Consider the following 26,404-nt stretch of genomic DNA (forward strand, 5'->3'; position numbering starts at 1 on the left):
CTGTGTTCAGCCATAGCTGCCTGTTATTTTATCATCATGTTAGCTTTATTTTTGACAGGATGCAAAATGATCCTGTCCCCAGGGTGATACACACAGCAACATAATGAGGTGCTAAAGTGTTTAGCAGCAGTGACTGAGCATAAGCAGGTAGAAATTAATTCATCAGCTGACAGGAAGGAGCATAGTACAATTAGTTTTATGCCTGGACTGCTCCCATTGGAGGCTGGATGCTGAAGGTTTATTGCCAGGTCCAAAACAGTCCATGTGTAATTTATGCCCCGATGCTAACCCCTATCAGCACTGTGATACCCACTTACCTCCTGGCAACTAGCACGATCTAATTCAAACAGAGATACAATATATTTTCTTGCAGAAAATGAATGGGTTTAAAGCTATTAAGAAGCAGGGGCAACTGGACTGACGAGTATGAATGAGTATTTAATTTGTTAAAGTGCTGCAGTTTGTTTTAAGTGACTGTCATAGAGTTATGCACGTATAATACGCCACTGTAAATATGAAAATCATTGGCAGTTCTATTATTGTGTGGTATATTCTATTGTTACCAAGTATGTAATGTTGAGTAGGGGGGGTGGTGTGTCTGGAAAGCACAGTTAGGAAAACAGCCATAGTAAGTGTTATAGGACTAATTTATTTGAAATACAGTAAGGTGAAAATCGATTTCATTCCACAATACACAAAGGAGGGCAATTTGTTGTGAGCTTCTTTTCATTCCTTGGAACCAAAAGTCAATATGATTTCCAAAATTTGTAAATGCTTTGGTCAGAATAATTTTCGTAAGAGTATCTGTCACAGGTTTTTTGAAAAATGGGTCAAAGGTAAACAAGTTATGGCTTAAATGTTAGAGTAAATCTGAAAGAAACTGCTATTTTATTGCAAAATTATTGAAAATTAAGTTTCTTATATTTTTACTACAGACGCAATTGAGCTGTACCCTCTGTATTATCTGATAGCCAGTATATAGAACTGCAATACAGAAAATGTAGCTACTTATACCGCAGGGATCCATAAATATGGTTGTCAAAGTATGACTAGACATTTTGTTTGTATGAATATTCATGAAGGGTATCATATTTTGGAGGGAGGTTGTATGCAAGTCTTAAGTTTATTTCTTTTGTAATTATTGCTTTTACATTTGAAAACCAAATAATCAATATTGCGTTTTTCCTTTGCTTCCTTTGCTTTTTCACTAATGAATGCATTTTTTCATACCTCCTTACAGTGAAGGTAAGGAGGTATGACCATCTCCTTAAAGGTCATAGTGGTACCTTGAGAGTATCTAATCTGAAATGAGGTAAGTTTCCAATTGAAATAAAAGTTGAGGAAATTTCTGAAACTACCATTTTTGCAAATCAAAGAAGACATTAGAAAATGATCAGGCCTCAGTAATTCCCATACAATATGGCATTTCATGGCTGCTTCCTACCTAAGATTGCATTTGTGTTTACTTTTGTTTTTAAAATTAATTAATCCTAATCTTAATCTTCTGATCCATGAGTACCTTGTGATGTTTTCATCAACTACTATAATTATAGAGAGGAGAGTGACATGCACTGTGACAAGTGTTTTTGGTGAAAAACTCTTTAAACAAGTAAATCGACAGATAAATCATACATTTTTGCACATATACATACACTCCCATCCATGCTCACAGTGGCAAATCAACCCAACCTCACCTCAGCTGCTCTTATCACAGCTGCGAACGCTGTGAAGGCTGGATACATGGACAATTATAGCAGGTTTCAATCTTGTGCTTTTCTGCCTTTTCAGAATGTACATCACTGGACTCCTTGACTGCAGCTTCATGTGTTTTTGTCTCTTTTCCTCTTCTCTTTTTCACTTTTTCTTTTAGTCTTGAAACAGATTCTTTATTTTCTCCCTATTTCTTTCTCCTCTGTTGCATCTTGCGTTTCTCTTCTATCTTGTTTCCTCTCTCCTCACCCCTTCATACACTAAAACTTGCATGGTGTCACTTACAGCAATTATGGTTTCACATATTAAAAAAAAGGAAAACTTAAGGCCTAAAAGTTATCCACCCACGTTGCACATGTGGGTGGTGGTTACGGTAACAGTATACAATGTTTAGGCGGAGAACAAAATGAGCGTTTCTAGAATTTACAACAGAAACTGTGGTAGGAAGCCAATCTGAGTGCACTAACAGCTGTAAAGTGATGGAGTGTATACATAAATACTCAGGGGAGACTATGTAAATGCTATTCCATAATCTGAGAAGTGGGTGAACAGCATTTATGTTTTTATCCTCCACTACAGCCACAATGGAATTGCATAATGAGTTCCTTTTGTGTGAAAAGGCAACACTTCCAGTAACACAAAACTTAATGCAGGTTGCTTTTTCAAGGACAAAGGTTTATTCTATTTCTCCACTGGTTCGGCTTTGTCTTTTCACTTTGCTTTATTCTTAGCTTGCTTGTCACGTTACAATCCCAAGGAATCCTGATGCCTTTGGCTAGTTCCATCTGTCACGTGACCCTGAAAGCCCACATGTCCCCAGAGTGTCTCCTCAGTACACAAGGCAATACCCACAATTCTCTGTTCACATTTCAGTCTGTTGACGAAAAGGTTCAGGGCCCTTGAGGATTTTGATAAGATCTGTGAAAAACACCAATGACTTGAATGAGAGGACGTTTCAGAAACAGAGGACAATGTTGATGACGAGGAAATCCCTCTTGATATACAGCTGAATGCTGGAAGGAAAACATGTTGCAGCACAACATGTACCTCACTCCCCTGTGCAAACCAAGGTTACAGTACAATGCCACACTGTGATCAGAGTGACAGTGGGGTCCACGAGATCAGCAGTGACCAGTGGCCAGCACATAGAGGCCTCCAGCTTGATGATTGTTCACTGGCCAATCAGCCAATAACACCCCATGTGGTAACAGAGTCTCCTGTTGGTGCCATATGTTTGCAACTGCTTGGTTGGAGGTAGCATTCCTGATGTGAGCGCGTTATAAACATGTTTCTGTGCTCAAATACAACTCATTATTGACTGCCAGACTGAGGAAGGTTTACCGCCTGTAGCAGCCATCTCGCAAGCATCTCTTCCTTTTTATAATGCAAACTTCTGGACAGAGCACACACTGAGCTGCTGAAATAACCTGTAATAAAAGCCTACAGATATGCTAGGATACAAAACTGACAGGAGACTTGAATACAGACAAACAGCAGAGGCAGAGATGGGAAAAACACCCGCTGAAAGCTGGCTACAGGTTATGAATGGAAATGGCAGAAATTGTTTGAAAAGTTTGAATTTGACAGAGGTGCCAATGTCTGTGTTACTATAATACTCATTTAGTTTTGTTTTCTTTTTAATTTTTTATATATATTAATTTGAATTTTTGTTGTTGCAGTGTAAAAATCTAGTTATTACTATATGTACAAAAAGTTTTGCTTTTAGTCCAAAAGTAATATAGATGTTTTGGCTACATTAAAAGTCTTACAGTTCCGTAAACTGTGACCTGGTTAGTTACACTACATGCACATCTGCCGCAGTTCACAGTACTGTCGTGACCCCAGGCAGCTAGCTGTCTCTGACACTTCACACTGATCTGTGCTCTCAGTTTGTGATTCTAAATTGGACACTTTGTCCCTACCTGCCAGGTAGCTAACACTAGCTAGCAGCAGTCTGCAGATATCAAGATAATGTTCTGTAAAGAAACACAAACAACAGTGAGCAGACCTTCCTGTTCTGTCTATGCTCAAACTGATTATAAATTGGATGTGTTCTACTTAGTTGAAGCATCCAGTACTGACAGTCAGTAGCTGTGTGGGATAACCTGAACTTAATGTGTAATGACAGCCTGCAGGTGGTGCAGATCTTTTATTATTCTTGCTCAACTGTATAAAAAAAATATGATGTTTCAGTCCAGGATTTAGCAAGCAAACAAAAATCTGATTAAGACTGTGAAGTTATCCCAAACTTTATAAAAAACAAAGAAGAGATCTTATTTTTTGGCCATATCACCCAGCCCTAGTTACACACACAGTCATACACAAGCATGCCACTTAGCTTGTATAGTATCATCATTATAATTATTAATATTATCAAATATATTAATAAACTCCAAATAAAGTACACATGACTTGAAATGACAAAATAAGTGCTCCACACTATAAATTCTAATTAGTTAACCTTACTTTAAAAAGCATGCAAAAAGCATGCCTTAAAAAAACTATGTAAAGTGGAATAAGTATTGTATGTTGTACTGACAAATGCTTATTTTGTATAGTACACTTACACTTGAGTTTAAGTAAAGTTGCACAGAATCCTTTGTAATTTACTTTAGATGTACTTTTGACTACTCAGGATTACTATTGTGATGTGAATTGGTGAATGTACCTTCATTGGACTGACAAGTAATGAACTAATGAGTATCAGGAGTGATTGAACATCAGGTGTAACTGATTGCATAGCCTGCTGGACTCTGGGATAAAAGGGAAGGGAAGAGCTGGGCATTATGTGTAGGTCTGGGGAGCGTGCTGCTGTGCGGTGTAGCTGTGTTCACTCCGGGAGTGGGAGGGTGTCGTTCGCAACTGTTTAGGGCTGCCATCAAGCCTGGTACGATAGGGGGTTCCCGTGTCAGGAGTGGAGGTCTGCTGCCTCCTTTAGTTAGGGCTGGGGCTTTAGGAGAGCAAGCCGCCACCGCTCTCCAACCTCGCTGCCGCCTTCGGCACGCTGCCGTTGTCGTTCCCTCCCTATTATACTGGGAGCAGGAGAGAAGCTGGGTGGGGTTGAGTTAGGTCCGGGGCAGGGGGAGGCTTTGTATTGGTCTCACTTTCTTTGTGTGTGACTCCACTGAGTGTAGTGTGGCGGGTTTTCAGGCATTTCCTGAAGTCTGTAGTGATGTGCTCTTATCCCTGATGTGTTCTTTGCATCCCTAGATGGTGGTATGTATTTTCAGTGCAGCCAGTCCTGACTCCCCCTCAAGTGTGGTAACTCTCCCACTCAGTCAAATTCCACAGACTCTTTTCTAATTGATGTTAATTTAATAAAGATTGTCACTTTGCCTGTTACTCTTTGTGGTCTGGTGTTGTTTATTTTGAGGTCTCTGACATTTACCCCGCATAAACTCTGGTCTCTGTTTGAATTCAGATTTATTACACTATTTCAAACAACTAAAGCATTTCAAGTGAGACACACTGTGTGTATTCCAAACAACACATTTATTTGGGCTAACTACTGTGACATTTCCTGCAACTTTCAGAAGAATTTTTCAGTTGTATTGAACTGAACAGAAATCTGATTTACTTGTTAAAACCATGCAAACCCATTGCCTTAAAGAGACCAATTAAATGTTACTCGTGCAACTTAAGTACTTCTAACATTCATTATACATTAATGAAAAACAGGTTCCATTCTCCTAAAATAATCCCATTTCAGGTCTGTTAACACATTGTGCCAGTTTATATCATGTTGTGCTGGTTTAAAACAATTTTAAGAGACTGTGTGCAGCTATTGTCATGGCAAATACTGGCTTCTGTATACCATAAGCCCACGCCCATGACAACAGGTAGAACTAAAAAATAACAAGCATCACTCTTTGAATGAAGCTGAAACTGGTTTTCATGGCTTTAGGGTAGTCAAAGTGTAAAGCATATGACAGCTCAAGCAAGAGGCAAAGTGCTTGAGGTAGGTTCTGGAGATTGTCCATTACAATACCTACCTCAATAAATATGGCAGTAGACAGTGGGTCAAGGTGGAGGCGATTTGGAGAGAGGAGGCACATCTTCACTGATGACAGTCAGCACCCCAACAGATACTTGTGCCCAGGCCTCATCACTGTCAGAATCCTGTATGAAACCAAACAAAAACATTACAACAGAGAAATGTTGATAGGCATGATCATCTGTCCTGCCTACACTGCCTTCCAGCCTTGCCCATTGGACATTTAGCAGTTTTATCAACATAGTAGGTCTAAAACATTTTTTGACCAGTTTACAGATGTCCAGTAAAGAACATGAAAGAAATGAAGTATTGAAGTCTTCTTCACATTCAATTTCCTTTGCTGTCCTCACTGGCTTTTACCAGGTAGCGTATGTGAGGGAGAGTACAGAATATACAACCGTGGCATGGCAAGTGGGCTTAGCACTCTTGAGCTCAGCAGTGCAACCCACTGACATGGACTGCAAAGAGAGTTAGCTGTGTGGCTGCTTCATCGTATGGGTGATGTTAATGACCTAGCAGAACTATTTTTTGCCATAGCACTGCCACTGTATCACCTCATACATTGAATAAAAGTTGAATAAAATCAGTTGAATAAAAAGTTTGTAGATTAGAGACACATGCTTGATATGTGCATGCTTTACAGGCATTACAGGAAAATACTTGTTTTTGATGTGAATGTAAATGCATTTATATAAATACTTATTTGAGGCCTCAGTCATAAAAACAATTCAAAAGCAGCATTTCCTCTGTTTAATTTAGCAGTAGTGTGCCAACACAGCAAAGAAATAATTACTGCAAGAGGAAATATGAAATTAAACATTATAAACCTAATGGTGTTTCCCACAGGATTCTGTGAGACTGTGGTGGATGGACCTTGGATCCTCTAGGAGGGTCCAGGGGTGTGCTCCCCTGGAAGAAAATTTTGTTCATTTTAAAGTTAAATGCATCAATCTGGTGCACTTTGAGAGCAAAATTAAGAGATAATAAATCCTACTTAAGTAAAAGTACAGAAACGTTAAAGCTAAATACTTAATGAATTAAAAGTACTTGTTTGGCAGAAAAAAATCAGTTTGTGACTGTATTTAATATGTTTAATGTATGTTTTAAAGTACATTATACATACTGATGAATCATTGCATACACAGCATTTTATTTTCATTATTTGATCTTCAGGACTTTATAAGAATCACAAGATAAATCTGAGCTACTGAGATGGTAATTTGTGCAGGAAAGAAGAAAAAACTAAGTTCTAATTCATCCATTTGGATTCATTTTTCCTAACATTTCTCTCATCTTTGCATTTCTGTGAAATATTACAGTTTTGCCTCTTTTGGGTTTTATGTATTTGAAACAAACTTTAGAGGAGCGAACAACTCACAGACACCTGAAACATGACAGAGACACAACTATACACTGACTTAAGTGAAGTTTGAGAACGGCTGGTTTAATATAATGCAGCGTAATAAACTCATCTTATTTCATGTCAAATGTTAATCTGAAAAGTAACAAACATTAAACCATTAGATGCTGCTTCCAACTTCGGCGAGATTGATAACTGCTGTTTACATTCTGTCCCAGTGTGGGAAATTAACTTTTTAAAATGTGAATATCTACCAGCCACTGACATAAATATTCAAATTTGCCAGCCGCTCAATAGTAAATCATTATTTTGTGTCTGAAATCTACCAGCCAGTTTCATATTTTACAAACATTTGACTGGTGCTTATTTCCCACCATTCTCCTCTGTATTCTGCTATAACCTCTTCATTTATTTTATTTATTTATGTATTTATGTGACCATATACAGTGTTAAACATGAATGTTACCGTTTGATGTACTGTACAAGAGTTAGCTTATAGCTAATTTTCATCTGCAGCCCTTTCAGTAGGTCACAATTAAAACATAACAGCACAATAACAAACAGTACAAAGCAAAAAACACACACAAAATACAAAGCTACACACAATAGCACATCACATACACCCACGATGTCAAATTAAAAGCAAGAGTATTTGCATTCATGAGAAGAACATGAGATGAAATTTAGATTCAGTGGTTTCAGAGCTGAGTAGCTTGCAGTTTTTTAAATTTGGTTTTAAACGTACTGATGGGACTGCAGCTCTTCATATCATCAGGCAGGACATTCCACATTCCAGTTGTGGCTTCCACAGAGAAAGCTGACTGCCCAAATGCAGTGCGACGAAATTTTATGGTGCAATCTTATATAGAGTATATTCTAATAGAATTTCCTGAGTGAGTCACATTGTGGAGGGGGGGGGGGGGGGGGGGGGGGGGGGGGGGGGGGGCAAACCATTTAGGCTAAAATTTTATAAACTAGGCACAAATTTGAAAGTAATCTAAAATTGACAAAGCACAGTAAATTGTATTTCTCCAGCACCCTACAGTGACGTAAATGCATCGGCTTTTTGTCCAGAGTTTTTAGAGTTTGTTTGTATATGGACTCAAGAGGTTTTATGGCTGTTTCTCCAGCCTGCCCCCAACATGTGATGCAATAAGACATATGGGAAAGAATCATAGCATGCATAAATATCTTGGCTGAGTCCAAAGAGAGACAGTTTCTAATATGTTTAAAATTTGCTAAGTTGTACTTAATGGTTTTAACCATTTTTAAAAAAAAACATGTTTCTTAAAGTTCAAATTTGGATCCAGTGTCACACTTACACACTTCACCTTTGATGAGAATATCAGTGTTAGGAGTTTGTATCATGGTTTCAGAGAAAAACATACCCTTTTTCTTGTTTACATTTATCATTTATCAATTTTGTTTTTCTGACTACATTATTCACATTATCTACACTACATTATCTGTGCTTAGTCACATATCACTAGGTTCACTAGTTTTCTTTCTAAGAAAACACTAGTGTTAGCATATAGTCTTTAGTTGCTACTCTGTTTACTAGCTTCGAGCTTAGCCTAGCTTAGCAGTTGTCTTTGTGCATTCATAGTCAAAGCTGCCTTGATAAAACAATGGTGTGTGGTGACTGTTCTACAGTTGCAGACAGGATGTCTCTACTAAAGAGATGTCAGTGAAGAGCAGCTTTTTTCCGCTAGAGTTACGTTAGACATGTCGGGCACTTCAGACAGCTGGTCTGCAGTCTATGTTAATATGAGAAGTGTAAAAATATTTTTGGTTCATTAAGAAACTGTTGGGGGACAACAACTGACATTAACATAATGTTGCTGCAGCATCTTGCAACCTTTAACACAGTTCTCCAGGGCTTTACCAACGATGTTTGAAAACAGGAAACAAACAATATGGTCAAATATGTTTGTTAATTGTCCGGCCAATGTGGCTGCAAACCGTGCGTTACAACAAGCCTTGTTTAGCATTGCCTCTGCAGCAAACACAGTTCATGCTGCGTTCACTTGTACCTCGGAATTTCCATGTTGTAAATTTCCAACCTGTGACCAAAAAGCATTCAGTGTGTCAATTCGGGAAAACAAAAAACTAGCTACAACATTTTAAATTTTTGACTTTCCACTTTCGTTTTGGAAAAATTTTAAAACCGCCAAAACATGCCTGAACAAGTTCTGCTAGTCGATTATCATGCAGTGCCTGTTAGCTAAGTCATCTAGCATTAGATGTATGACAGCAGTCAGAAACACAAATTCACAAATGATTATTGCTTGCTTAATAGCCTACCTTATTATTCTTCAAAAGATCAAATAAGACTTCACAAAATGGTCAAAATCCAAGCGGTTTCTTTCTTTCCACAACTTTCATAGAGACTGAATGTTGACTACTGCGCATGCTCACACTTCAGCCATTGTTGCTACTTATTGTTTCAAGTGAAGGTAACTTAAAACAAAGTTATCATCACTCAAAACAATAAGTTAATTGTTTTTTCACCCTGCAATTAACTTTAACTCAATTAAAACAAGTAAGAAGTACATATTGTTGATAACCGAGTAAACTTAACTAATTTATGTAAGTCATTAGAATTAGAATTGACTGTGCAGAAGAAAAAAAAAAAACTACTGAAATGTTTCAATACATACATACAAAGCATCACCAGCATAATGTTTGCATCTAACACACAAACACAGCCAGCAGACTATCTGCAGCCTCTTTGTGTGTATGAAACAGCTTTTCTTTGCTACCTAAATAATAAACAGTAAGGATGTTAAGTCACTGCACTCTGGCTGCATAAAAGAACACATCTCCTGCCACATTCAAAAGCAAAATATATAATAAGAAATGTAACACTTAATCTTATTTACTATGCACAAAGGAAGTGATTTGGAAAAGAAAAAGCCAATTTCTGAAACAAAATACTGTAAATGAGCCACTTCTGAAGATGACATTGAACCCAGTTTCCCCTCAGAGAAACGTCCAGCTTGCATGCTCAGGTAAATGTGATTTGTTTTCCTGTGGAAGCTGACGGAGCTTAGTGGTGAACTCAAAGGACAAAGACTGTACAGATAGTGGCTCAGTGGAGTAAAGCCAGTCAGACGCTGTACATATTTATTCATTTTATGTACATGTATTACTTTCTGCACAACTAAAATCTATGGTTTCTAATGTCACATTGCATGTAATAATCGACTGGTCATCATGTGGGTCGGTTTTGTTCGGTCAAATTTATTCAAACAAGAATACGGCATCCTCTATCATATTGACAAAAAGACACAAGCAGCAGTATTTGTGCAATTCTACTTTGAATAGAAACACAAAAATGGAGCCGTGGATGATTGGAGGATGTAAACAACATAGTCTTTTTTGTAGTGAAGTCAAGTCAATTTTTATTTGTATAGCCAAATATCACAAATCACAAATTTGCTTCAGGGGGCTTTAGAATCTGCACAGCAGTACAACATCCTCTGTCCTCTGTCTGACCCTTGATTTGAATAAGAAAAAGCTCACTAAAAAAAATCTTTCAAAGGGAAAAAAAATATTGAAGAATCCTCAGGAAAAGCATCCTCTCCCTGGACAGACAGACATGCAATTGATGTTTGTACAGAACGGACCAAGAAAGCAAAATTATAGAAATCCAGCATGGAGAAACAGGATGACAAAATTATAGATGAATGGTTCAGTTTTATTTCTGTCACAGCAGGGTCTCAGAGAGGACTACAGTTTCAGCCACAACATGTAAAAAACCTAATAAAATTAAAACAAGCTCACTGCAGTGAGCCCAAAATCAGCCAAGTTAGGATATCAGATCATGGAACTGCTCAAACTGCCTACCACAAATCATTCAGCACATTAAGACCTCTGCTGGCTCAGAGAAACTGGTTTTATTATTGTTTAAAAGTGAAAAGAAGAGTCAGATCCAAGTACAAATCCACTGACATCCACCTTACGGGATGCAGGGTGCCACTTGCCATGCCTGTGCAACACCGGAGCAGAAATCGCCACGGACAAATGTCTGGTTCCATTCACAGGTCCATTCATACAGCAGCAAGCCAGGAAAGCATCAAAATATGGGTTGCAGTGTGATGCAACATCCAGTTATGCCTGGAAAGAGCAAGTCTATGCATGCAGTTCTATTTCTGGGTTGGTTTTTTTTCACCTGGTACCAACTAACCTAAAAACTGATAAAGTGAAAATAGGCAACGGTGGGTATGAAAAAGAAAAAAAACAAGCCTGAACATCCCACTGCACTACTGCCACCATGACTCTTTTTACTGTCCAAAAAAAAAAAAAAAAACTTAAATATGTGTCTTTATGAGCAATCTTAGTCGAGCTTGCTGGCTTTTGGAATCATTTACAACTAAATCTATGTGTCAGCATAGAATAATAAAACTTCTCTGGAGGATATTCACAGGTAAGCACCAGTCAAGTGAAGGTGGTGTCTTGACCTGCTTCTTCTGATATCCAGCCTGTGGTTGCAGCAAAGGCAAGTATGTAGACAAGGTTGTGTATGTGTCATGTGCGTCAAGAAAACCTTTAAGACCAAAAACCAGCATGAAATAATACACATGTAAAAATTACGGTGCCTCCAGTGCACAAACACTGAGAATGGACTTTACAGTGAAGTTAGAGACATTTTTTTAGAAAGCATATCAGATACATATATTCCAAGCAGAGTATTTTTTACAGTGTATATCTTAAAACATGTCTGGAGTAGATCTTTAAATAAAGGTAGGCAGGTATTCAAATAATAGCCATGGCCAGCACAAACAAATTAAGGCTAATCACTTTATTTTTTCTCATCGCTTTTACTTTGCTGTTTTCCTCCTTTTTCCAATTGCTACTGAGAAGCTACTGTCAACACTTCCTGTAGATGTTTTACAATAAAAGCCTACTGAGGAAGGGATTAAGCCCTTTGAGTCACTGGAAAGCTTTTAATGTGAAATATCTACAGGTGTACGTAGGCCAGTATTTTAGAATTTTTATTATCAAATATGATTTAAGGTTAGCACACATGGATCTATTAACACAAGTTGCATTCATTAACTCACATAAGCACAACCTATCTCAGTGTCCCTTGTCAATGTCCTTTGTCTCATGGAATACAGTAGTCACTGCAACACTAAAGTGAATCCATGCTGACCGATGAAAAGCTTACATACCACTACCTATGGCACAACCCCTCCGCTTCTGTCTCATGAAGCCATCACACACAGCAACTGACCTCCGTGTACACTATGAAAATATCCTCAGCTGTGCTCAAATCTTTTAAGCTGTGACAAAAAAAATGACCTCAACAACACCGGTGTCTGTTATGAGGTTATCTTGAAGTCATCTGGCTTCAACTGTGCCTACACAGCCATCATCCACAGAGCAACCTGCTCTATTTGCAGCTTTTTATTTCTGCCTCTGCTTCCCACGTGTCCATTATCTCCCTCTATCTAGACATATCAGAACCATCACCTTAAAGAAAACTATTCCTGGTCCCCATAACAGCTTTGACATTTAACAGGCAACAGGTTGCCTTTAGTGCCTCGTGAAAAAAGGGCATATCCACTGTTTTTAGACAGTGGGTTCTTCAGTGATAATGGTACATGTAATAAATGTAGTTTATTTGCCATGATGGGGGCAAGGCTCAGTTAAGTGCAGCTCCACACCATGGAAACCCAATTGTTAGCTGCTGTAGTTAGTCAGCTCCCGAGCAGCCGGAAAGCCAGGGTGGCTGAGTGACTGTCTGAAGGAAGCATAGCCCTTACCAGAAGCCCACGGTTCACCACCAACCGGTTTATAAATCTTACAGGTTCTCCCCTCTCAGCGACACACCTGCTGAGAAGACCTGGTCTGATTAGGAGAGACAGCATATATCCCACTTTGGATGGAGCTGCTCTCATATCTAGAAATGTGGCTGAGATTATTAGACCAAAACCATGACAACCCAGAGTTGAGACCAGGAGGCAGAGCTGCAGTCCTACACATTCTTCTCTGTGCTTCCATTAGAACAGTTACCCACCTAAAACCACATAGAAACTGTGTCTGCTCCCCGAACACTTAAATCAATTAAATCAAAAGTAAACAGGAGAGGAGTTATACATAAAAATCTAATAAAAAAAATAACACCAACACTGCAATAGTAAAACAAAATAGAAGAATTAAACATTAGCTCTCTGTCACCTAAAGCTGTAGGCCTATTAGTAAATCTAATATCAGATTATCATATTGATTTATTTTGTCTTACTGAAACCTGGCTGTGTTATGAAGAATATGTTAGCCTAAATGAATCCACTCCCTCCAGTCATATTAATACTCACAGCCATTTTCGACTCAAGCCTATTAATCAACCCTAGACCTAAACTTAATTATAACTCATTCAAAGCCTTGTACTTAGTCTTTCACACCCAACCTGGAAAACTTTACAGCCAGTTCTATTTGTTATAGTGTACTTTCCTCCTGGCCCGTACTCTAATTTTTATCTGAATTCTCAGAGTTTTTATCAGACTTAGTCTTTAGTACAGATAAAGTAATTATAGCAGGTGACTTTAATATTCATGTGGATTTTGATAATGATAAACATTTAATAGTCTTTCCACAAAATCCTATTTTATCAGACCATTACTTAAGAACTTTTGAATTCCTATTACTGGACTACACACCATTAGACAAAAATGTCTTCACTAGATGTCTATCTGATAGTGCTGTAGCTACAATTAAATAAGTTATTCCATCAGCATTTAATTCAGAACCATGTCACCATAAAACAGAGGACTCCTATGCTAACTTTAGTCCCTCCCACTTTGATCATCTTGTTGACAGTGCTGCAGGCTTACTGTGAATGACGCTCGACTCCATCGTCCCTTTAAAAAAGAAGATAATAAAATGAACGAGGTATATCCATGGTATAACCCAGAAAACTTAACATCACAAAATTTTAAAATGATATGGCGTTCCACCCAACTGGAAGAATCTCGCTTCTCAAATCTCATCTGGCAAGATAGTCTTAAAATATATAGGAAGATCCTCTGCAATGCCAGAGCCACGTGTCCCTCAAACACACTTTGAGCAGACATTCAGCACCTTGACTGTACATTTTCCACACAGGTGGAAGGTTTTTTTTTTTTTCAGGTCATTCTCCTCCTCCTGCTAATTTAATAATTTAATTATGACTTGGTAGTTGTCAGATCACACACTCAAATGAATGCCGTTGCCTAGCAACTTAGAATGTTCAAATATAAAACACACAGAAATAAATGTATTTCATATACGGATAAAATTCTCAGTGGTGATTATAGGTATGAATGTGTTTTTAATCTGGATTCATCTTCACTATTTTAAACGATACAGGGTGTTACACATTATTTCATGAAAAGACTGAGGGACATGAATTTTTTTAAAAATATGATAACGTACAATTGAAAAACTGTAAGTTTTACCCCATGGCAGTTCTGGTGTTAAAACTTTCCATATTGATAAAGCTTATAATTAGGGCTGGCTCAGGCTTGCCTTGGACCAGCCCCTAGTTATGCTGCTATACGCCTAGACTGCTGGGGGACTTCCCATTGATGCACTGAGCTCCTCTTTCCTCTTCTCCCTCTCCATCTGTACGCATTCGTGTCCCATTAATGCATGTTACTAACTCGGCATCTTCTCTCTCCCATAGATTTGCACTTTCTCGTCTCTCTCTCCGCCTGTTCCTCTCTGCAGGTATTTCTGCCTCCGGAGCTGTAGAATCTGAATCTGTGATTGCGAGCCACCTGCTGTCCCCGTGATCCTGCCCAACACCCACTGCCACAATTATTATTATTGCCATTATTATTACTATACATCTCTATACGTAATTTGCATTGTGCTATGTTCTCTTTCTGCCTGCTTGACTTGACTTGACATTATTGCCCGTGTAACACCAGCTGATAGAATTGGTTATGAAACCGTTTAAATTGGATCTCTCCCTAGTCTGTCACACACACTCTTCTCGACTCTTACAACTTCTGAACTTCAACCCACCAATATTATCTGGTCCCCTGCTGTTATTTAAACAGCCTCATTATGTTGAAATCCAGCTATTTTCTTCAAACTTCTTATTTTTCATACTTACTGTTAGATTCCCCGTCTTATCATCTGAACATCACAAGTAATTGAAATAAATGAAACCATTATTCAGATATCTGGTAGCCAGGTTTGAGGTAATGTTTCCATACTGTACACTCACCTGTCACAAGTCAGAGTGACATCCATTCAAACAAGCCCTGCAGGGTATGCATTTGTGTGTGTGTGTGTGTGTGTTTGTGTATGTGTGTGTGTGTGTGTGTGTGTGTGTGTGTGTGTGGCATTTGGTGTCTTGGCTTATCTGGCGGTGGAGAGAGCTATGAGAGCTTGCTGTGTAATTGAAATGTCATGCGTACAGGAGAGGAGTTTGACTGAACGGGGAGCCTTTAGCCATGCCCCAACGAGCCCACGACAGATGAGCAACAGCTTCCCCAATGAGAAGTGGCATTCCCCGAACCCATTCCTCCTCCTCCTCCTCCTCCTCCGACCTCCTCCTCCCTCGTCCGTCATCCCATCTCGTCTCCTGTCCTCTCCCGCTTTCTGCGATTCCTCCCTGCCTATCTGCAGTCTAACAGTGATTAACGACGGCGCCTGGTAGTTGCTGAAATATTAAAATAAATGGTCGGCTGAATCAGGGTCTGAAGGAATGCCAGTGCATTTATCATTTTTATCTGAGGCTAAACTATTGTGTTATTGATGGTGGCAGTGGGCTTGCCATTCAACTGTACTCATGCAGGTGGCGAGGAAACTCCCTGAGTTTGATTGCTGCCAAGCAGGGAGACAACACAGTATAATTCATTTTCACATAATCCACAGTGATTAATAGGAGTGTACTGCATAGTAAATTTCGCAAACACACAAACACACACACACACACACACACACTTTTGCAACTTCTCTCATTTCAGAGCTCTTCACAAAGAACAAAAAAATGATCCTGAGGCACTATAATCATATATCTGCTGAATAATATAATCCCATGACCAAAAATGTATCATTTTCAAATTAGGGTGTCAATTTGGATATAATGCAACATTTAAAGATATTTCAGAAACTACTTTATTTGGAAGTGTGAGTGTATTTCTCTGTTTTTTTTCCATGTTCTTTTCCTTTTTGTCATGATTTCAAAATAAAAACTAGGTCTGAGCTCTGTCATATTTAATGCGATCCTGTTCTCTTCAGCTATTTCCGAGCTTGGTATCATTTTGTGTTAATATAAGAAAACAAGTGTTTCTAATGGGATGATATTTTAAATGTTCAGTGTCATATCTTATCTGTGAAAATATAATATTTGTCTCCATAATTCATGTCAGTCTTTAAGAAGTACTGTAGCATTTTTGACAGCAAAAGAACAAGATTGGATGGAAGCCAGAATGTGAAACCTTATGAATTCAAACTAGGACATGCATTATAGTGTGTCATTGCCTTATTAATGCTTAGACTCTGGATGATGTAGTTCAATAAGACCATCAGGCATTTGTTAGCTACTTCATTTGAGCTCATAAAAGCTAAAATCTCAAGGCTCAGAATGAGTTAATGGTTAATGTGGTTGAACAATTTCTACTATGATTAATATAACCCTCTCTCCTAAATAAATACCTTCAATAATGTAGCTTTAGCAAATACCCTTGAAATGTAATACTGTATGGATTACAGTCTTTATTCACCTAACAAGAAAAAAAAATATTCCGAACATAACTGCAAATGGTTCAGTGTCTAAATATTTTATTTGTTTTCATACAGCATCTGCTCCTGACTATGATTAACATCATTCTGGTTCTGTTTTAAAGGTAAGGGTTTGGTGGAAATCATAGGGTAAGTTCATAATTTTGTTAAACACTGTAGAAGTCAGCCTTGACTTGAAGCATATGATGGGATGCACTGGCAGAATCTCTCCACAATTTTAACCAAATGTGTTTAAAGTTGAAACCTAACAAAAATATTTTAATCTTATTTCATTTTTAAGTACATTAATAACAATATGGATGAAAAATAGTGTGCACGAGAGAATACTCTCCTGTGTTTCATTAGGTGTGCTGCTGACTAATCAGTATTTTGCTTGAGGTTAAATTGTCATGGTTTAGCGAACAGGTAGGACTCAAATGCACCACTCAGAGACAAATCTAGTAAGTAAATAGACAGGCTTGGAAACAGGCTGGCGGGAAAAAGTGACCGACTCAGGATACTACAACTCAAGCTGGGGTTCAAAACAGACAGCATGATAGATAATCTAGCAGAGAATTAATGAAACTGGGCCACTATACAGTATGTACTACAAGGCTGATGAGCTACTAGGGAACAATTGAGCAGGTGGGTGTGGGGATCAGGTGACATTGAACATTGGGAAAGGCTGAGGTTACAAAAATTCTTCTGAATCTAGAAAACAAGACCGGTAGCACATAGTGATAATAACTGCATTATTGTGATATTATGTATAACGTAAGTATACATCGCCATTATTCTGAATTCGAACCACATTTGTATGTAACCGTTCCCTACAAATTAACATGAACTCATGTGTGCATCTTATTTCAGGCATTTTAGCCGCCATCAAAGAATGAAGCAAAAGCATGCAGAAGTGTCCTTGGTCACATCAGCTCATGGCTTGGACTTGTGAGCGTGTACAAGCACCGAGGATTCACTGTATGCATCCACACGGTGCTGTAATCTTCACTACAGAGCAGTCTTTAACATGCCAGCAAATTAACAGCTGTGTCTCAACTGATTGCACTTAAAAGGGCCATTTGTTAGCAATTCAGCAACCGCACTCTAGTTTTAGTGGCATGGCTCCACTGTGATTTCAACCAGCTGTTTTCAGCAGGACGGGCTGTTTTTGAAGAAAAGGTGTGCAGCAAGTGAACACAGGCCTGTCGGTGTCAGCTCTCGGGGGTCCACAATGATAGAAACATTACTTGGGGAGTCTCATTTCAGACTGTATGAGCATGTTGCCTTTTTACTAACATTTTGTGTCAAAGAGAATTCTATGTTACTCTTTCATCACGGAGTCCTTGTGTGTATTATAAAATGTGTTATAATGTTACAGTAAAATGTTCAAGTACAGTCTCGAATGGCTCGTATCGCGCAGGGGAGTGCAAGAATATTCATCTCTCCACTTTATGAGCGGTCTGTTATCAGACATACTCAGAAAATATTCCCTGATCCTCCTCATATCATCTGCTCCCATTCCAGCTTTTGCCATTTGGTAAAGGAGTCACAGGGCTCCTCAGTGTAGCTTAAATTTCTACAAGCGTTCATTCATACCTGTGGTGGGATGTGTTGTTGACCGCAGGGGTTGTGCAATACGACTTCACTGCCACGGCTATGTAAATGGGTAGAGATATGTGTTGGAATGTGCTTTTTATTCAATAATCGGTTGTGCCTGCACATATTTTCATTTTCTAGTGTTGTGTCATTATAGTGGTATACAACACTTGTTTTCCTGCAAGCACATTAAAGTATATTGTATCATCCCCCTGCCCTAGAGAATACTTGATTCTGATTGGTCCATGGCTATGCATTATTTTCAGGTAAATTACTTTTTTTCATCAATGCTGTGTCCTATAAATTATGTTTATATACTTTTATACTATTACTATTATATTGTTTTCACAATTCAAACTTTGAGGGGAGACATAACTCACTGCCTGGACGATGTTCACGTGTATTCACTCTTATTCATGCAAAAAAAACCACAAAAACTGTCAACCCTCAACAGCATGCACTTGTGTGTTCAGCTTTAAGTCAAGCATAATAATACTCTAATAGTTTATGAATATTATATGAAAACCATGAAAACGAAATGACATTGCAATGTTGCAAAAGAAAAACAAAAGAACCCAACACATTTTAACACATTTTGCTCTCTGCCATGGAAAACACATTATATAACCATGACCCATTGTATATTGAACAGTGTTACTTTTGGAGTTCTCTCTTTGTTTATTCTTTTGCATATATCTTCAAAATACATTTCAAGAGGCATTTTATAGTGAAAGAACACCACTACGTGTTTTTGTATTTATGCAACACAATGATCCGTGAGATCAACTCATACGATGCGATTGCACAGCTTCACTTTTCATTTTTCTTACTTGCTAAGGTAAGAATCTGGCGGGGTCTGACCTGAACAGGATGAGGGTATGTCAAGTGACTCATCCTCACCATCAACACCTCAACTGTCACTACTAGAAAACTTGCTGCTTCTTGTTTTTCTGCCTGCCATTTATCATCATGTCATCAAGATGCAAAACACAATAGACTTGCACAAGAATATGGTTCTGCAATCACAGTAAAAGAAACTTTCACAGAGAAAGAGGCAGCATTTTCAAAGTTGTAGTATAGCAGGTTTTGTACTGTAGGTGAAATATAATTAATGATTAATCATAATTTTCTGGTTACATAACATGAAGTAGGGCTAGTGATTATTTTCATTATCGATTCATCTATTTTCTCAATTAAAATTAAAATGAGTTGTGTCTTCCATGAAATCTTCCATGAAAAAATGTCGATCAGTGTTTCCTAAAACCACAACAGTCCACAACGCAATGAAATTTAATTTACTTTCATAAAAATCTAAAGAAACCAGAAAATTTGAGAAAAAAAAACATTTGAGAAGCTGGAATCAGAGAATTTGAACTCTAAAAATCAATTGAATATCACAATAGTTGGCGATTAATTTAATAGTTGGCAACAAATCAATTAATAGACTAATCGTAGCAGCTCTAAAATCAGTGTTTAAAAAAATAGAACAATTATGTTATGTCTTAGATGTTACCAGATGTTATCAATTTTATGTACCTACAGGGGTCTTCTTCTGAAGGACTGGACAGATATTCCTGAAGTTTTTCATGTATCTAATGTCACTCACAGGGCTGGATTTAGTGATTTGGGGTTATGGAGCCTCCTCCATGCTTTATTTTCATGCCTTCTCTAATGGAGAATTTTAATATTGGCGGTGGTGGACGAAGTACTTAAATCTTACTGTCAATACCACACTAATGATACTTTGTTAAAAGTAAAAGTCTTGTACTCAAAAGTATTAGGCTACTAGCACAATGGACTTACATTTGCTTAACGTCTGGTCAAGGTGGAGCTCATTTTAACAGTTTTATATATTGCTGGATAGTTCAATCTATCGTAACGCATTATATTTTCTCTGTATATACGTATATCACACGTATATTTTATGTGTATCTTAATCTTAATCTGTGAAGTAACTAGTAGCAACCTGTCAGATAAATGTAGTGGAATGACAAGTACAATGTGTCCCTGAAATACAGTAGAAGGATCTGAATCCCTTCTAGTAGAAGTGGAGTAGAAGTACCCAGTTATATAAAATGGAAATATTAAAATAAAGTACATGTACCTCATAACTGCAAACATAATACTTGAGTAAATTTACTTGATCACTTTTCACCACATGGTAGTAAGGAGGTTGATGGTTTCCATAACTGCATTCATTTACCAGGTTTTTCCTCTGCGTCTCTGACATGAACTGCTCACTGAAGCAGCCAGTGAAAAAAACTTTCAACATTTACTCAACTGAGGTAGGCTGCTTGAATATTATACTCCTTATGCTACTTTATATTGATACTACACTACATTTACAGATTAAGATTTTTGATACAAAATATATGATTAAACTATATTATAGATTAAACTATCCAGCAGTAGCTGCATAAATTAAAATTATATTAAAATCGACATTTAAATTTTGCTTATGAGGCAATACCTCTGTAATAATAATACAAGTAACATGTAACATAGTAAAAATTTTTATATGACACAGGTAAAACTTTAAATGCAGGACTTTGACTTGTAATGGAGTATTTCTGTATTGCAGTATTGTGACTTTAAGGATGTGAATACTTCTTCCATCACTTTTAGCAGCATGTTGCTGCACATTGTCTTCCTCTCTCTCTCTCTGTCCTGAAAGCAGTTTTATTTTCTGATAGGCTACTAGTTGACTCTCTCTCTTCATTGAATGCAGTTTTCTACTTGTATTATCCTCGTTCTCTTTGTCTTTTTTTATGAGGGTTTGGAGGGGAAGAGGGTCGATGCTCCCATCATCTAACCGGTGAGTGGATGTGATGGGGAAACGTGTGGTCCTGCAAGTTGTTTCTAGGGGAGCAACAGTTTTTACAGTGATTGCTTTACTTTTCTCTTAGTTATTTCTTTTGAAATGCACACTGTGACAACTCTGTTTCGCTGTGTGATGTTGTATTGGATTGCATGTTACCTGGAGGAGTTTCTGCGTCTCTATCAATATGTGAGTGAGAGGTGCACTGTGGTCTCAGCAGCTCCTCCAGTGAAGGAATAGTCCATTAATCCATAGAGCGCGGGGGGGTTGTACATTGACAGTGAATTTTTTTAAGTGTTTTGTAGCCCTTCTGTATGTAACTTTGGGGTTTAATAGTTAGAATTAACAATTATATATTACTATATAATTTTATATGTCTCATATCTAAACATCATAATAAATCTATAGCTGTTTGAAGCCCCTTGCAATTGCTTGTCATTAGGTTCCCACCTATGGAGCTGGAAGTAATGTCTACTGTGGTGGCTGTTATGCAGCTTCACCAATGAACCCCATTCATATACAAGAAATGGATTTTGAGTACTGTAGGTGTCCTCTTTAGCGACCACTATACGTTAAAAGGCTAATATAGAAAGTGATATATTTATTTAATATTGGTTTAAATGTTAATAAAGTAAACACATCCTTACTCATGTTTCAAGTATTTAACTTTTTCAATGTTTAAACATGAGATCACGATATTTCCCTAAATTTAAACAAGTGCTGTGAGTCCTTAATCTAACCATAAGAAGCTTTTATCAAGTTTTACTTGCTCTAAGCAGCTACTGACATAAATAGCACCAATGCAAGGGTTCCATTATAAAATTAAATTAGCCCAAAATATGAATGAACAATGAGAGGGGACTGATATAAGTGGGATTACTCCACTCCAACCTGTGTGGTTATGGAAAATAATACACTCAACGTACTGCAATTTAAGATAAACTGCAATTTCATTCCTCCTCGCCACCTCCCTCAACAACTAACACTCACCTGAGGAGTCAAAGCTGGAAAGAATCTTATTTGTCCAATATGTACAATTATTGGTAATCGCCCAACTTTCTGTGAATCCAAACCACAGCTGACCAGATAAAGACTGTTTATATCTGCATGTTGCTGCTGTCCTATAAACCTAGTCCATATAAGCACAATTCAAAACAAACTATAGCCATCCCTGCCCATATTCCTTCCATTTATGAGAGCCACCTGTGCATCTGCCCCCTGTTGGCACCTCTGACCATCAAGCCATCATATAAAATGCTGGTAATTGGCCCTCCAAGCCTCATACAATACATCACTTGCTGAAAATGCACATCTGAGGCTATGGGGCAGCTAGGCCTTCTTATGAACACTGCTGACTTTTCCTCCATTCATGAGGTCACTGACCCTAAGGTTAAAGGTTAGCGCCTTCACTTCCACTATTACCCATCCTGGATAAAGCTACCCCCCTAAAGATAGTCTCAATTACTAACAATGACAATCATTGGATGACTGTACAAATTAAAATCTGATGAAAGACAGCATGTGTTTTGCTCTGGCGACAAACTGCCAACAGAAATCTACAATCAATTATTGTCAAAAAAAAAAATCAAGAGTGCCAAGCTGTAATACTACAAGAATGAGGTGGAGGAGCTGTGGTTCTCTAACTCAAAACAGTGGTTAAAGTCTGTCCTTATGAGGAGTAGACCATATTTTTCCATCTAAGAAGGATGTTACTAACAAGCTGTCAAATGGTGCTATACCTGTCCTGAGTAATGGGCAGGTCAAAGCCAGACTCAGCAAAGTTAATGTGGGAAGGCAGCCGGTCCTGACAGCATTCCTTCTTGGGTTTTAAAAATCTTTTATGAAGAACTGGTGCCTGTGTTATGTGATGTTTTTAATACTTGTATCCAACACAATATTTTCCAGACCAATGGAAAGACACTTTGATCAAAGCTGTTCCCAAAAAAGCAAAGCCAAATTTTCCAGCTGACTACCGTCAAATCTCATTAGTCAGCTGTGTTGGCAAAGTGTATGAAGGGATCCTAAGGGATGCCCTTCTGGAGGACACAATTTCCGAAATTGCCTCATCACAACATGGTTTTATGGCTAATAGATCAACTGTCACTGCTCTGATTCAGATCCTGCAATGCTGGCATGAAGCACTCAATAACAACCCCAAAATGGACGTTCATGCTGTTTTTGTTGATTTTTCTTTAGATAGCACTGTCAATTGCTGCCTTTGGCTCATTGTGAGGAGCAATCTGAGTGACAGAGAGCAATAGGGGCAGTGGGACACCCTGTGCAATACTAGTCGGTAGCCCAGAGGGGGCTATTGTCCCCATTGCTCTTTGTCAATTGCATCAACAGCCTGGATTCATGTCTGCCTCCCTCTCTTATCCCGGTGAAATATGCCAATGACGTCATGGTAATCATGGAGCTCCTGATTCCTGGCCTTGGATTCTGTAGTTAAATGGGGACAGTTTTCACTTGCAATGAATGGAGCTAAGGATATGGTAATGAGTGCCTAGAGAGAGGACAACATCCCTTCTTGTCCGTCTCCAACAATTTCTGGACAAAACATTAGTAGAATCTCCACCTTTAAACCACTCAAATATCATCTTATTTGTCATGGGATGCCTACATCAAGTATATGCTCTCAAAGACACGGTCAAGGATCCATTACCTCAGTGTTGCCATAAGAGCTGGTCTCCCATATGCTAGCCCAGTTAGGAGTGGGCTGACAAAAGGCCTCTCTGAGGAGTTGGAGAGGGTAAAAAAAATGATCTTGCAGGATCATAGGCATTCCATCTTCTCCTCTTGCGTCACTGAGTGAAACGCATGATGAGGCCATCCTACGCACCCTCACCAACATACTCAAGGACAGTTCATCACCCCTGCATGGTTTCCTGCCTGCAGCCTCAACACCCACTTACTTGCTTCGTTGGCGCAGGGAATTCATAGTGTCCACGAGTAGTAACAAAAGACATGAACTTTCCTTTATTCTTCGTGTTCTTAAATTGTTTTATAAATGACCTTTTTATTTTAGGGTTTACGCTCTTAAATTCATGCTTTGCTTATGATGTTGATCGCTGTCATGTTTGACGCATTTCAGGATTCACTGTTTAAAAACTGTTTTTATGCTGCTGTACCCTGCCTTGTCAAACTTTAGTAAATCAAACTGCAAAGAGATTAAAGTTAACAGAGCAAAATGATTCACAAATGTTTAAATTACACCATTTTCATAATGGTGTACAATGCAATTTTTAGAAATTCATTAAATCAAATCTTAATCCATATTGTTGACTTTATCTCCTATCTCTTCTTTTTGATTTTCTTCACACACACACACAGAAACTGAATTACGGTGCCCTTGAAAACAGCTTCTAGGTATTAAATAACATTATAACTGCAATAAGTGTGTTTCTAAACAATCACTGCATGGATTTAGCTGTGATTATTAAAAAAAAGTAATGTATTCTTGGTGTGTATGCTGAGTAATACCCAACAGGCATTTGCTAGGAGCTGATAACTGCAAATGCAGGAACTCAGTGGTGCACTTCTACTAACCGTATCAAATACCTCGGGGTTATTATCGTGTTTTGCTCTAGTTTTAAATAAGTTGTGCTGCACATGCACATACACACACACACACACACACACACCAACCTCAATATACTGCCTCTGTGCTCCTGATTTCCTCCTGCCAATTGTGTAATAATCTACAGCTTGCTTTGACTCCTGTGAGACCTCCACAGCCACCCAATCAACCTTCCCATGTAGAATTTGCTATTTTGTTCTGTAATGGTTTCAGAACATTTTAGAAAACTCAACTAAATATATGTCTTTATCCACTGAGTGGCACAAAGGATTTCAACCTGTCTCACTTTGTGAGGCTCACACGTAACAGCTGTCCAGTTTACATATTCATCTAGCACCACGCTCAGGCTAAAAAATGCCAACTTTGCACACAATATCTCATAATTAAAGAGGCAGATTACCATGACATTTGCTGAGCTCATTCATGCCTATTCATTAGGGGATAAACCTCATCATCACCTTTAATACAAATTAGATTTTTTTTTTAGCTGCACTACATTGACTTAAGTGGGTCCCTTGGCTAGCTGGTGTGCCACGTATTGACAAATAGAATCATCTTGAAAAAATTGAAACATAGGTTGGCTAGCTGCATGTCAAGTCATATCAAAGTTTTTATTTTCTTATGTAAATTATTTAAATTTTATCAAAAGGATGATAAAACGTAATGTAGAAAAAGACATTTTGTCATTATTGCGATGAATCTGGCACTAGCACATTGGTGGGGCTGAACCTTTAAATTGCTGATAGCTGTTCAAGCAAACTCTGCTTACACCCATAGATCCCAAAGGTGAACTGTAACTGACCAGTTTCTGCTGTAGTGTTTTATCAGATCAAACTGTAATTTGTCAGCTTCAGTTTGGACATTTGTCAGATTTAGTTGTAGTTTGTCAGGTTAATTTGTAGTTCGTCAGGCTCAGTTGTAGTTTGTCAGCTTCACTTTTAGTTTGTAAGCTTCATTTGTAATTTGTCAGCTTTAGATGTAGTATGTTCATGGTAAATGATATATGGACTGCACTTATATAGTGCCTTTAGTCATCCGACCACTCAAGCCACATTCACCCATTCACACACACATACGCTGATGGCAGAGGCTGCCATGCAAGGTACCAACCTGCGCATCAGTAGGAACTAGTCATTCACACACATTCATACACCGATGACACAGTCATCAGGAGCAATTTGGGGTTCAGTATCTTGCCTAAAGACACATGGGGACTAGAGGAGCTAGGAATTGAACCGCCGATCTTTCGATTAGTGGACGACCTGCTCTCCCTTCTGAGCCACAGCTGCCTTCATCTGACCAAAATGAAGTTTATAGACTTATAAACAAAGTTCGGGAACCAAAGACCACGCCTTGTACGCAACCCATTTCCGCACCACAGGGTATTGAGTCACACCATATCCACTCCTCTCCCCTTTGTCTCAGCTTGCAAGCACCCTGTGACACACCAGCATAAACTTAAAACTTCTTACTCACATCAAGGACCTCGAACTGCTCCTCAACGCTTCGGACGAGGACTTGTTAGAAGTCCCGGAGTCCCCCGGCGTCCGATCTTTCCGGCAGCCTCGCCTGCACTCCTCAGTTTCCCTCATCCCGGCCTCTCGGCCCTCATCCTCCGTCGACGACGGT

The 26,404-nt window shown here is 38.5% G+C and overlaps 1 long non-coding RNA gene across 1 annotated transcript; it reads right to left on the reverse strand.

Annotated features, from left to right (window-relative positions):
• Window positions 1–289: 289 nt before the first annotated feature.
• LOC122972139 lies at window positions 290–26,397 on the reverse strand. Its single transcript, XR_006399647.1, has 3 exons — window positions 26,252–26,397; window positions 5,703–5,829; window positions 290–2,628 (listed from the first exon to the last, which is right to left on the reverse strand). It is a non-coding gene; the product is annotated as an uncharacterized LOC122972139 (long non-coding RNA).
• Window positions 26,398–26,404: the final 7 nt, after the last annotated feature.

The sequence above is a fragment of the Thunnus albacares genome, chromosome 21, assembly GCF_914725855.1.
Source record: "Thunnus albacares chromosome 21, fThuAlb1.1, whole genome shotgun sequence".
NCBI classification, from domain to species: domain Eukaryota; kingdom Metazoa; phylum Chordata; class Actinopteri; order Scombriformes; family Scombridae; genus Thunnus; species Thunnus albacares.